Genomic DNA, 12056 nt, shown 5'->3' with positions numbered 1-12056 from the left:
TAACCAAGCGGGTGGCGCATGCGCGGTGTGCTTTGCGCGTGGCGCGCTTTGCGGGCTCGCCGAAGAGAATCCTGTGTCTGGCGGGCTGGGGTCTGCCACGCGGCCGGGAGTCGCGGAAAAGTGCTCCGATTCCATTTTGGCTTCTGAGATTGCGGTTTTATGACTTCACAAGGTAGTTGTTCCCTATTAACGAGTCTGTAAAATCCAAACCCCCGCCCTTTGAAACTTTTCAGGAGTTCCTGTGAGGAACTATAAAGAATGGTTCCTCCGACCTACGGCGCATCAGGTTTTTCAGGGTATTTAGAATCCAAAGACTGGATGAAACCCTAAGAGGAAGGGACCGTGGAGAGACGCAAGGACTTTCCGCCAAGGAGAAAAAAAGTAGAGCGTGGGTCAGAAGGGGTTAAGAGGCAGCGAATCCCCTAAGCGCAGAAGCAGCTCCGGTGCTGGGGAGCGGCCGGAAGTGAGCACTGACGACTCAATTTCATTTCGCTTGCCCATTTGCTCGTCGTCTCCCACATGGTCTAGCGGTTAGGATTCCTGGTTTTCACCCAGGCGGCCCGGGTTCGACTCCCGGTGTGGGAACGCCGGTCGCTTTTTAAAACAATAAGGAATAAATTCACATCTTTCCCATAAAGGGAAATACTGGTTTGTTTAGAAAAACATGTAACCTCCTTTCCCCGTTTCAAAGCTCGCGGGGAAGACCAGGAGCGGCGGTGACCGACTAATTTCGCCGGCAAGAGGAAGCGGAAAGGGAGAAACAACTTTCAATACTGTGAAGTTGACATTTCAAATAAAGGAATAAATCTGAGGTGAAGGAAAGCGAGGAACCAAGCAGTTCCCCGTTGAGATGTATGTTCCCAGCCGGTTTTTCGGCTGTAATGTCTCCTTGTACTGTGGATATGGAGCAAATGACCAAAAAGTGCTCTTCTTTGAAAGAAAAAGAAAAGATGCATTTTAGGACATTATAGGGCTTTTAAAGCTGCCGAAAGTCACTCGAGTAAGATTGCCAGAAAACACATATTTTTAAAGACTGCAGTTTCGTGCACAGTCTATTGTGTTTGCTATTCAGAGAGCTCACTGAACAGGTTGTTTAGGGAGGAAAAGGGGGAAGAAAGAAAATCAGGATGTTGCAAATAATGAGGAGGGAGGCGATAACAAAAAACAAGTTTCTTCTCACTCCTTAACATGTTGATTTGACTCATTTTATTTCAAAAACCTTCAAGAATTCATGACATGCTCAAGTAGAATTGGAAATCTTCGTATGATATGTGACAAGACAGCTTCCGACAGCTACCCTAATATAGTGCATCCTCTGCTATAATCGATTATCTTGCTTGCATCTCCAAATATTTGCCGGTAGCAAAAACCCGGAGGCGTTTAGAAAACACACTTCTTTTCCGCTAGTGTTGAACTCTTTGAAGCTCCCTCAATTTGTTCCTAGATTGCCATTAACACGGGGACATGACTGTGCAAATAACTTGGTTTCCAAATGACTTGGTTTCAAGGACTGCTGTTTGTAATTTGCCCTTTTTAAAAGTCCGTTGGGATTTTAAGGGGCACGAAAACGAATGTTCTCCTTCATGTGAAAAATACTAGGCTAAAAATACACATATTCAAAATTCCTAATAAATAATTTGAGGGAGAAACTGATCAGTCAGCAGGTAATCTATATTTATTGGACCACATATGGCAGAATTGATGGGAAGATAAAATTTCCTAGTAATAATAATAGGTAATATTTATTGAGCGTTTACTATGAACCAGGCTAAATGCTTTACACATAGTTTCAATGTAGTCCATTATTATTAGATAATGATAATATTCCTGTATCAATTAGGGCCTCAGTAGGAAACTGATGACAAACTCTTAGCAGAGAGTTTAATAAAGGGACTACTCAGGGTTTATTTAGGGTTTAGGGAAACCAACAAGGGATAATGCAGTCCTCTGGGTTCCTGGCTTGAAGGGGCAAAGGGAGGGAGGAGAGTTCAACGGAGAGGGCTGCCAAGCAGAAGCTTGGACCTCGGTGGAGCCAAGCCGTGAAACTCGCCCTTCCTCCTATTTCCTGGTTGTGCCTTCTGTTGGCCAAACCCAACTATCTAGTCCATAAAAATCAGTCCCACCGTGCAGAATAGAGAGGGAAGGAAGAATGGGTGTGGAATGGCAAACAGAAGACATCCAGTGCTCTCTCCAGTTTATGGATGAGGTTGAAAGAGGTGAAATAGCAAACCAGTCACAGAGCTAGTCAGATGGCATAGCCGGGAGTTTCAACCCCTGCCATCTGACTTCAGAGTCCATACTCATTGCTGTGACTATCATCTTCTTAGGGAAATTCAGAGGTGTCCTGTCTTATTCATTCTCTCCTGTGTCTCTTTTTTATTTGTTTGTTTCTTTGTTTTGTTTTAAAACTTGCTTTTTCATATGACAGGTGAATTCCATTCTTATGAAGAATGTCAAATCTACTCATCTTATTAATTATTCATGTATTAGTCTCATAAAATAGAAGTTGTGATGAAAATTGAATCTCAAACCATTCCCTCTTCAAATTATGGCTGCAATTTGATTCAGTTTGGCCTCACTGAGTTAACAAAACAAATCCTGTTTTAAAGGCTGAAAATATTTCAGGGACTCAGAAGCATAGCAGGTGCTTCCAAAGAGAGGTACATAATAAAATGAAAGGGTTTAACTTTGTGGGGAGGCAGTTGTTTAAATTGTATTTGGTATTTTTATGGCCTTAGGTTTTTTGTTTGTTTGTTTTTTGCAAACACATTGCCATAATTTTCATTAATCGTCCTCATAATCAATTTTTAAGACTCTTGGAATATTTGAGCTGAAAATGCCCTTAGCAGTGACTTAATCACCCCCCTCATTTTATCCATGAAGCATCTTGCATGGGATTTTATTCCTCTGGTTCCGTGGTATTGGCTTTTAGACTGTGTCCATGAGAAATTGGGTCCCAGCATGGTGTTTTTAACCAGATACCAGTCCCTCCAAATCCTGGCTTCAGAGGGGAAGGGAGGTGTGGTGCAGAAGTGAATTTTAAAAATTCTGTTGTCTCTTGCTTTTGGTCAGTGTTCATGTGATAGCTTCATGCTCATATAGTAACAGTTTTTCTATTTAAATATTTACTTTTCATCATATAAACTTTTCTAGAAAGTGATGACTTTCATTTGGGATATTTGAATTAGCCCCGTGTTCTCGGTTTGCTTCCGTTTCTGCATAAGGTCATAAAATCTGAGTAATCCTGGATGAAGATCACTTTGTTCCCATCCATATTGTTTTTATAGTCTTATTGTATTTACAGACTCCTTCAAAGGTATCAGCTGCATGCAAAAATATCCCAGGTAATTGCAACATTAAAACTTCATATTAATACAGGAAAGGGAAGGTAAATATGAATTTTTCACTCACCCACATTGTAAAGCTGAGTAACTTGGAAAAACACTGAATACCTGGAAAATCACTGGACCAAATAACCAAAAAATCAATTTGCAAACACCTAGAAGACCACAGGGTTCTGGGTAATCATCCCACATAGCTCTGTGAAAAACAAAAGCTTATCAGATGAATCTAATTTCCTTTTGTCACAGAGTGACAGGCATAGAGGATGGGGAGTGGGGAGTAGCCCAGATAATCTATTCTGATTTAAGAAGGCTTTCAATTTCGTACCTTATTGTGTACTCATTAAGAAAACAAAGGTAAGGCTACTTCTCTAACAGGGACACATTGAAACAGCAGTTGAGGGCTTAGCTTTATGCAACGGCAACTTAAATTCAGTATGTGCAAAAGTGACCTCATCCTTCTTTCAAAGTCGCCTGTCCTGGATTCTTTTTTTTTTTTATTTTTTATGTCATCCAGATTCACCTTGTGCAAATTGCTTTACCTCTTTGTTCCTCAGTTTCCTCAACTCTAAAATGAGGATTATAATAGGACCTACCTCATAGACTTGTGAAGATTAAATGAACCGATGCATGTAGAGTGCTTGGGCCAGTTTAAGGCTGATGAATGTTGGTTGCCTTCACCATCACCATCACCACCATCATCATTGTCATCGTCATCGTCATCATCACCATGTTTAGTTCTTCCTGCTCTACTCTCTCCAAGTCCCATCCCGTCTAATCACAACATTGTCTCTACAAGTTCACCCGCATCTGTTCCAATCTGTTTCCCCTGCCACTATGCTGGTTCAGACCGTCTTCTTACTTAAACTTTTGCAATAGGCACCGAACTGATTGCTCACCCCATCTTTCCTATCTCACATTGTGCTGCTTGCTCCAGTACAGAGCTGAGCATACGGCTCTCCCCACTAAACCCTCAAGACTTTGCCCTGCCATGTGCTCCCAACCTACCTTTGCAGCCTGGCCCCCACCCCTGCCCTCATGCACCCTAGCTGCCGGCTAAGTTCTGTTCCCTGTACCAGGCCTTGGCTTGCAGGTTTTCCTCTCCCTGAGATGTTCTTATGCCCCTTCTCTAACTATCTGCATGTGATTCATCCTTGAAAGCTCAATTCAAATGGCACATCCTTCACGTAGCTTCTCTTTCCTCTCTTGCTAATGCTAATCTGTTTTGGCTCCCCCTGGCATCTTGGGTACCACGTATCCCTTTCTAACTTTAGGTCCTAGTTTAGATGACATTTTCTGACCACCTACCAGCAAGGGAGACACCTTACCTCTGCACGTTTCCCTCTCATGGCTCCCACCACACTTGCCACCAGATGGTAAACCCTGAGGTCTGTGCCCTGCACAGAGTAAACACTTAATAAACACATGTTTATTAAGTGTGAGCAGGACAAGGACTTTATTCATCAGAACACCTTTAGTTCCAAGTTACAGAAAACCACTGGAATTAGTTCGGGCAAGAGGGAGAGTGATTGGCTTGTATAACCAAACTGTGGGACGTGGAGTGGTGGTGCTCCCTCGGGGACAACCAGAACCAGGGTTCTCTCTCCTCTGACTCTCTGTGTGGCAGGTTCATTCTCACCTATTATGGACTAGCTGCTATCACGTAGCAGGGGATTGGGGCACCGCCAGCTCCATACTCATTCCTCATAGCTTCCCCATCCGAGAGCAAAGACTGTTCTTTTCTTAGTTCCTATTGGAAAATGCTGTGTGGAGAGGAAGGAGGAAGGAACAGTTTTCCAAAAGAATGCAGTGCTATACAATATATTGTAGGTAGGTGGTAGCTGGTACTGGTCAAAAAATGGTAGATACTCATGGTACGTATCTTGTCTGAAAGTTGCTTGCCACTTTGTTGGAAGATAAGGAACGTACATGTCACGTGCATTCATTCAACAAATAGTCATCGAGGGCCTGCTATGCACCAGACACGGGGCTAAGTCCGAGGAGTCTAGGAAGAAAGAGAAGCTTCCAGTGAGAGCTTTCATTTTAGACCCAATCTGTGCTCCAGCTGAGAGGAGAGGAAGGCAGATTTAAGGAGCCAGTGAAGAGCTTAGACAGACTGTGACCCCCAACCAAGAACTTGGGGGTCAGAAATTAGTGTCTTAGGGATGGAGGAACTGTGCATTCGGCTCAGAAAGGAAAATAAAAAGGTGGGTATTGTCAGTAAAGGATTTTAGGTCAGAAGCTTTTGATCCCTCCTGAAAACACCACAGAGGATGCTTCTTTTGTAAGTGCCTTGAGATTTGGGAATGAATCACAAGGGGCCATGTGGCCTTTCTTTATGCAAATGCCTGTGTCTAGCTTGGTGTAGTTGGAGTAGCACTGGACGAGTTCTGGAAGTTTCTCTGACCCTAACTCTCTTGACCAGCTCCATTTGGAAAAGGGTGGCTCCTTCTCTGTGGGCTTTATTTACTTTTTAATTTCTTTTTTTTTTAATCATATATTTTTTTCTGATTAAAAAAGCATACTTGCCTATTGTAGACACCTTGTAGGATCTCTTGTAGCAACTGCACTCAAGTGGCTTAACACATAAGGACATTTGACTCTCATAAGAGGGTGTTCTGGTTTGCTAATGCTGCTGTTATGCAAAATACCACAAATGGATTGGCTTTTATAAAGGGGGTTTATTTGGTTACAAATTTACAGTCTGAAGGCCATGAAAATGTCCTAATTAAGGCATCAACACGAGTTTACCTTCACTGAAGGAAGGCCAATTGCGTCTGGAAAACCTCTGTTAGCTGGGAAGGCTCGTGGCTGGCATCTGCTGATCCAAGGTTGTGTTCCAGCTCTTCTCTCAGTTCCTGTGCCTTTTTCAAAATGCTGCCCTTGGGGTGTTTTGTCCTCTCTTAGCTTCTCCAGAGCAAACTCTGGGTTAGTATTTCCAAGGAGTCAGCAAAAGTCTGCTTTTAGCGGCTATCTCCAAAATGTCTCTCTGAGCTGCTCTCCAAAATGTCCCTCTCAGCTTCTCTGAGGTCCTTCTGTTTGTGAGCTCTTTATAGGACTCCAGTGATTAAATCAAGACCTGCCTGAATGGGCGGGGTCCATACCTCAAATGGAAATAATCTAATCAAAGTATTACCCACAGTTGGGTGGGTCATGTCTCCATGGAAACATCCCATCAAGAGATCACGCTCTAATAAAAAAGATTAATCTATCTGCCCCCACAAGATTGCATCAAAGAATATGGCTTTTTCTGGACATAAAATATATACAAACCAGCACAGGGGGAAATCCAAATGTGATGTGTCTCTAAAGTTGGCTGATCTGGTGGCTGAGAAATGTCACACAAACCCAGGCTTCTGTTTCTCTGCTCTTGGGATTTCTCCCAGCATAGCAAGAAGGAAACTTTCTAGACTCTTCCCAGCAAATGTTCCCTCAAGTCTTGTCAGCTCATTTTCCATCCAGTGCCCCACTCCTGAACCAGTCATTGGGAAGGGGGATAGGATTATTCTGATTGCCTTTATCCAACCAGCGCCCACCCCAGGACTGAAGATGTGACCAACTGCCTCTGAGTCACAATGGCAGGTAGGGGACAGTTGGATTTCTAAGCAAAATCAGTGTTCTTTTAAGAATATAGAAGGAGCCAAACAGATGCTGGGTGGGAATCAGTAGTCACCACTACATATGAAGCTATAAAGAAGCAATGAAAAATTGTCCATATCTTTATATTCTGTGGTTTCTTTCTTTCTTAGTCTTTTATCACCATCATCACCATCGTCATAATTTTTCTGCATATTACACAAGAAACATTCTCTTCTGTCAGCAACGGCTTAAGTGTTCAGAATTGTGTCAAGGGTGTGTTGGGGTGGACGTCGTATTAATCTTGTTTTGATACAAGACTAGGTGAATACTGGAGTTTCCTTCAAGCTCACTGGCTCTGTGAAACTATGTGCCATTGAATTCAGTGGACCTAACTGGGGCCTAATTTTAATAGGTAGCACCCTCATTTGTAGCCTAAACAATATATCAATTTAGATGGGATACATTTTCTATCTGTATTAGCATATTACTATGAAGCTTTGTTTTTTTTTTTATTTCAAAATCCCATGTTAAATATTTACTGTCAAAGAATACTATTCATACCAGGGATTAAAATTACACCAAAAAAATTAAATAGTGGTGATGGTTGCACAACCTTGGGAATATTGTAAAAACCACTGAACTGTACTGAATGAGAAACAGTTGAATTTTATGGCATATGAATTATATTGTAATAAAAATAATTTAAAATATTAAGTCAGATTAAATCTTGTTAACAAAATAAGCATGTTTTATATTCTTTATATTTGAGCTATTCATTTACTCAGTAAACATTTATTTGTGCCAACTGTGTGCTGGCACTGATCTAGATTTACATTTTAGTGGGGGGAGTCATACACACACACATACACACAAATAGGGTAGGAAGTTTGGATTTTATTCTAAATTGATGGGAAATCTCTGGAGGCTTTAGGAGAGAAAGTCCTGTCCCCAGGTCGAGAATCCCTGGACTTGAGGGTCTTGGAGAATTTTCTAGCCCCATCGTCTGCTGGTGGTAGGAAGATGATGATGTTTTAACAGGTCTCTTGAGAAAGAATCCATAACCCCATTTTCAGAATTTGGCAGCTTTGTCATAAAGTTTTCCTCGTGGATTCACCATCTTAGATCACATCCTACTTTGCTTTAAGCCCTTTTCTTCTAGTTTCCTTCTCAATGGAGATGGAGGAGAGAGGATTGGTTATTGTTCCAAATGTTTTGCCCAAAGATAGGTAAGTGCTCTGGGCAGCAGCTCAAAGAAACTCTTGGACATGGGGCTCCAGCCTCTCTCCCATATTTTCTCCAGATTTCCTAAGGGGCAGTTCCAAAAAAGAGGGGTGAGGACCAGCTGTGAGAAATAGCCGGCTTTCTCTGAGGCCACACAGTTTGGCTGGCAGCCAGAGACATGTTCTGAATCTTAAAATGGAAGCAGCAGGTACTTGGAGTGTGGCAGGGGCACTCTGATGCTGGGGATTTCTGCCTCATCAGAACCACACGTGAGTTTGAGGGGTGTCATCGGCATTAAGGTTTCTATTGGAAGCCCCAGAGCAAAGTTATGGAATTGGAATGCTGCTACTGCCACATATAAGGAAAACAGGTCCCGTTAGGATTTTGTCTGGATCTTGCAGCACTTGACAGTAGAGCTGGGGATTCATCTCATTATCAATGGTGGGTTTTAGCTACTTTAGCCCAACACCCTCATCCGGTCCAGTTGTGTCACCTTCTACCCTGCCACTCTCATTATTTATACACTTAAGTCTCTCCGGCAAAGGCAGTGGCCCCCACCATTTAACTGGGCAAAGGCAGCAACCCCCACCATTTAATTCTCTCCATCCAATGCAGCACTCCATTGCAAACTCTTGTACAGGGAGGAGGAAGATTGGGGGTGAGGACCGGGTCAAGGAACCAGGAGAATCGTAAGCATCAAAAATGCTCACTGAATCCCTGGTGGGAACAGTGAAACTGACAGTTAGCAGCAGCCAGAGTATTTTTCCATAACCTCTGCTTGTTAATGTCCTTATCAGGGTTCATGGATTCAAGGGAGGTGGAGAAAGGACCCACCTGGGGCAGAGAGAGGAAAAATGAGAAGCCGGCACCAGCTCAGTGGTGGGGTGTGAAGGGATTTGTCAACAACTCCGAGATGACAAGCAATGTCCAGAGAGTCAGAGAAGTGGGGCAGAGAGAACGAGCTTCATCTCCGCTGAAAAATTGCAGGCATTATGGGGACGCCTAAATGGAGCAACTAAGAGGGCAAGAAATACAGGCCAAAACACCTATGAGAGCAGCCACCTACAGGGGCAATTGTAATTTTCAAGCAAATAGGAGGCCTAGGGCTTTTCTGACTGAACGGTGCCTGGGCTGTTACAAGCAGCAGGTGGTAGAGAGTGAGGACAGCAGAGACCGAGCGTGTGTGTCCTACAGGGGTGAGAGCTTCTGGAGTGTGTCTGGCCTGCTGCGATCCAGAAACTTCCATACAGAAACCCACAGACCTGCAGTGACAGACATCTCAGGAGTCCCAAATGCTCATTGCACAGCTCAGAGGGCCTCCATTCCCTTTGAAGTCATCACAGATTGGATATTCATTATGATAATTTTCTGACAGATGCCAGTAAAGTATCTTGGGAAAGGTGCAGCCTTTTCTGATTCGCACAAAGATACTACATGAGCTAGCAGTGGCTCTGGGGTGCTTGCTGGGCGATTTTTTTTTTTTTTAAGCCTTGGTTGATAAAGCCAGGCCCATTTTCCAGTCTCGTTTGCCTGGCTTCATTATGTTTCGAATCAGTCAAAGACTCTGAGCTACTGATAATTTTGTGAGCTGGATGCTTCAGTGTTGACATATAGCTTCCTGCATCTGCTGTGTGTGACTGTGGAATGTGCTGGGAAGGTGGGTTGGTACAAATTTCTTGGAAAATCATTTAGCATATAGTACATACCTAGAGCCATAAACATATTTATTCCTCTTACCTGACAATTCCACTTCTAGAAATTTATATCAAGGAAATAATCAGAGTTTGGCAAAAATATAGATTTATGAGCAGGAATCTTTTTCCTTACAGCAACATGTTCAGTTAAAAGGTATTTGAAATAATAAAAAGGTCTTGCAATAGAATGAGTGAGTGAAAAAATGATGGCGTTTTCGCTTCCTAGATGCTAAAACAAATACCACAGAGTAGGTTGGCTTAACAACAGGAATTTATTGGTTCATGGTTTTGAGGCTCAGAGAAGTCCAAAATCCAGACATCAGCAAGGCCGTTGCATTCCGGGGCTGGCTGCTGGTGATCCTTGGTCCTGGGCTTTTCAGTCACATGACAATGCACATGGTGGCATCTTCCTTCTTTCTGGTTCTGTTGACTTCCAGCTTCTTTCCCTGTAGCTCCTTCCCTGTGGCCTTCTCTCTAAGGCTTCCAGTAATTGATTTAAGGCCCATCCTCATTCAGTTGGGCCACATTTAACTGAAGTAACCCCATCAAAAGGTCCTATTTACAATACTTCACACCCACAGGAATGGCTTAAGGTGCAGAACATGTTTTTCTGGGGTGCATAGCTCCAAACCACCACAGATGGTCTGTCCATATGATAGAATATTGTACAGCTGGTCAAAATCCTGTTTTCCAAGAATATTTAAAAAAAGCAGCATCTCAAACTGTATGTATAGCTTGCGTCCAACTTTGTATTACATATTCATATGTTTATATAGTGAACATACACATACATCAAAACAGGAAGGAAAAATATTAAAATGTAAAGAGAAGCTGTTTCCAGGATAGAAGAACTACAAGTGATTCATTTTTTTTCTTATACTTCTTTGAATTTTCCAAGGTTTTTAAAAAATGAGTATGTAATTGCTTTTATAAACAAGAAAATTTTTTTTTCTGAAATAATTTCATTTAGCTAGAGAGTCTGTGTGTTGAGTGGTACGAAAACTCCTATAGGGCACTCACAGCTATCCGAAGTGCAAGAGTATTTCAGAACCATTTAACCTCCTGTTGAACTTTATTTTTTGCTCTCACCTTTAGACTTGGGTGGCTGGGCTGACCCCTTAGGTAGGCATAGCCGGCAGTGAAGGGACAAAGATCCATGCCAAACTTCTTCACTTCACCCAGCGCAAGGCGAGTGTCCATCTCCTGATCCTGAAACAAAGCCCTTTGCCCTGGGCTTCATACAAGAAATGCCATTTTGGTTGTAGGTGATGTTCTTTTAGTAAACCCAAATTCTCTGTTAATCGTTCATTAAAGGCTTTTCTCTAGATTTCAAAGATTTTTAAAACACAACCTAGGTCCCCTTAGGTCTTTTTCATCTTAGTAATCCCCCCACCCCCACCCCACATCAGAATGCTTCTTTTCTTTATTGTTCTTTTGCAAATGAAAACCAAAGTTTTTTTTTTCTTTTTTCTTTTTTCTATTTCTTTCAAGGTAGAGTTTTGATCAGCTATTCCTTGGCCTGCAGTGGAAGGCCCTGGAGAGATTAATCAAAATGAATTTCTGTATCAAGAATCATAGTAATTTGAGTTCTTATTCAAGTGTGAGAGCAGTAAGTGGTACTTTCACAAGCAAGAACGAGGCCAATGTCAGATATGACAAATAAAATAAGAGGCGAAATGAAATTTATCCCATGTTAGGCTCAGCAATAATAAAAACATAATGAAAAGCTTGGATATCTTTATCTTGGGAGTTCTCCCCCTTAACCAAGAAGGTTAAGCCTCAAGGGTTCATAATTTCCAGTCTCCTATTCAATTATTATTTTTCTCAGGTTTGCGTCCCCTGTAGGACAGAGAGCCCTAGAGAGAAAGGAGACATAGCAAGTAAGATCCCATATCTTCTCTCAGATAAATTATTATTAAAATTAAAATGTTTTGCAACTTCTTGTGAGCCTATAATTATTTCAAAATAGAAAATGAAACAAAGAATTGACTGAGAATAACAAATACAAGGAGCCTAAGGACTGTGAGGTTTAATATCCAGACTACACTGATTTGCTGACATACCCAAGTCCATGACACAAAGGTAAAGTTGGCTCGGTGCTAAATGGAGGGCAGTTGGGCAGGGAGTGGAGGGTGGAGGATGCAGAGAGCATGGAAGAGAAAACCTGGGGTTCCACTGCTCTGTCAATAGGAAGAAAGAGGAAGCAACAATTGTATTTCCT

The 12056-nt window shown here is 42.3% G+C and overlaps 1 non-coding gene across 1 annotated transcript; it reads left to right on the top strand.

Annotated features, from left to right (window-relative positions):
• The first annotated feature begins 513 nt into the window (after window positions 1–513).
• TRNAE-UUC lies at window positions 514–585 on the top strand. Its single transcript has one exon. It is a non-coding gene; the product is annotated as a tRNA-Glu (tRNA).
• The last annotated feature ends 11471 nt before the right edge of the window (window positions 586–12056 follow it).

This window comes from Choloepus didactylus, chromosome 12 (assembly GCF_015220235.1).
Source record: "Choloepus didactylus isolate mChoDid1 chromosome 12, mChoDid1.pri, whole genome shotgun sequence".
Lineage (NCBI taxonomy): Eukaryota > Metazoa > Chordata > Mammalia > Pilosa > Megalonychidae > Choloepus > Choloepus didactylus.
This window is presented reverse-complemented; position numbering and strand designations above follow the sequence as displayed.